The following is a 1,912-nucleotide window of genomic DNA, read 5'->3' as shown; positions in this document are numbered from 1 at the left end:
ACCATTTCTGCGATGATAAAAAAAAAAATAAGTAAGTATTCGTATGTAGCTTTCGGTAGCCGAATATTGCCAACAAAATGCAATTTGATATCATGAATTTATTGTGAAACACCGCCATTAATGCCAATACCGTTATCGGTAAATAAAGAAGGCCCGTATGTTCGCTATCAAATCATATGTCAATGAAAGTTGCAAATTCACATACATGCCTGCCATGCAAAACTGAATACGATTTGTTAAAACTGAATATAGATTTATATCTTCCGTTCTTCTCCAGCGTGCCTCTGTGGCTCAGTTGGTTAGAGCGTCGTGCTAGTATTACAAAGGTCGCCGGTTCGAATCCGGCCGGATGCACTGGTTTTTTTATTTTTTTATTTTTTTATTTTTTTTTTTGCAACGTTCTTGTGCACTGGCCTACTCTGGGGAAAGATTAAAAAATGTGTTCATCCTATTAACCCAGAGAACTAAGTATTATAATTTTCATACTTATGTGACTTCGTGTATTTATTATAAATATGCAGTTCGAACACCATTCGAACCTAATACCTATAGATTTATATCTTCCGTTCTTCTCCAGCGTGCCTCTGTGGCTCAGTTGGTTAGAGCGTCGTGCTAGTATTACGAAGGTCGCCGGTTCGAATCCGGCCGGATGCACTGTTTTTTTTTCAATGTTCTTGTGCACTGGCCTACTCTGGGGAAAGATTAAAAAAAAAAGTTCATCCTATTAAGGGCTGGGGTATGAACGTTTGGAGTATTTATTTTGAGGCATTAGAGCACATCAGACATATCGAATTGCATTCTGAATACGAAGAATGTCATTCTGATATCAAATAATTTTGATTTTTTGAAATTCGCAATTTAATACAATACGGTATTGGCATTAAAATTGATATTTTTGATATTTAACAGTACTTGAAGTAACCTTTATAAATCTGATGATTTATACTTAAAGTGTATGTAGGTGGGATGAAATGCCGACGATCAATTGAAAATTTTGACCTTTCGTATAGAAGATATGGATTTTTTCCCCAAAACACCAACAAAAATTAGGTCTTTTTGGGGAAAAAATCCATATCTTCAATACGTAAGGTAACAATTTTCAATTGACCGTCGGCTTTTCCTCCCTGCTACATACACTTTAAGAATATATCATTAGATTTATATAATTTACTTCCAGGACTGTTATATATCAAAAATTTGAAAAATATCAAATTTTTATAATTTGTCATAAAATTTGTATTATATTATGATTTAAAAAAATGAAAATTATTTGATATCAGAAAGACATGCCTCGGATTCAGAATGCAATTCGATAGGTCTTAGGTGCTCTCATGTCCCACAAAAAATACTGTCGAAAAGCAATAAACGCTCATTTTAGATCCCTTAACCCAGAGAACTAAGTATTATAATTTTCATAAAACTGAATACGGCTTAATTATTGAAATATATGTACTAAAATAGACGACGGTCTGCTCATTTGAAGGCAAAATCAGATTTAAGGGTGGTCTTTTTTTTTATATTAATTTTTAAAAATTAGATAAAAATATCTAGGGACTGTTTTTTTATTTTGTTGGCACTAATTTTTATTACAGTGCAATACGGGATTGGAACATGCTTCCAAATGACATTAAAAATATCCCTAATCTTAATCATTTCAAGGGTGCAATAAGAACACATTTCAGTAATGGCTAATTTCCAGTGGGGTCTGTTGTCCATTGTGCGCTTTATTTATTGTTTATGTTCTCTGCCTTTCTTGCCAAAATCTTTCTTTTAAGGACCCCATTGAAATAAACACTGGCTTTATGGGTTATCCCGGTTCCTGGTGTATTTTTATCTTCACATAGTATATCTTTTAATTTTTAGGTGTTATACATATGTAATGTATTTTAATCTTGTTAAATAATATATTTAT

The 1,912-nt window shown here is 32.7% G+C and overlaps 1 non-coding gene across 1 annotated transcript; it reads left to right on the top strand.

The window, feature by feature from the left end:
- The first annotated feature begins 580 nt into the window (after positions 1-580).
- On the top strand, positions 581-654 carry Trnat-agu (transfer RNA threonine (anticodon AGU)). The gene has a single exon. It is a non-coding gene; the product is annotated as a tRNA-Thr (tRNA).
- Positions 655-1,912: the final 1,258 nt, after the last annotated feature.

The sequence above is a fragment of the Amphiura filiformis genome, chromosome 4 (assembly GCF_039555335.1).
Source record: "Amphiura filiformis chromosome 4, Afil_fr2py, whole genome shotgun sequence".
NCBI lineage: Eukaryota > Metazoa > Echinodermata > Ophiuroidea > Amphilepidida > Amphiuridae > Amphiura > Amphiura filiformis.
The sequence above is the reverse complement of the archived record's forward strand: the minus strand, read 5'-3'. Positions and strand labels throughout refer to the sequence as shown.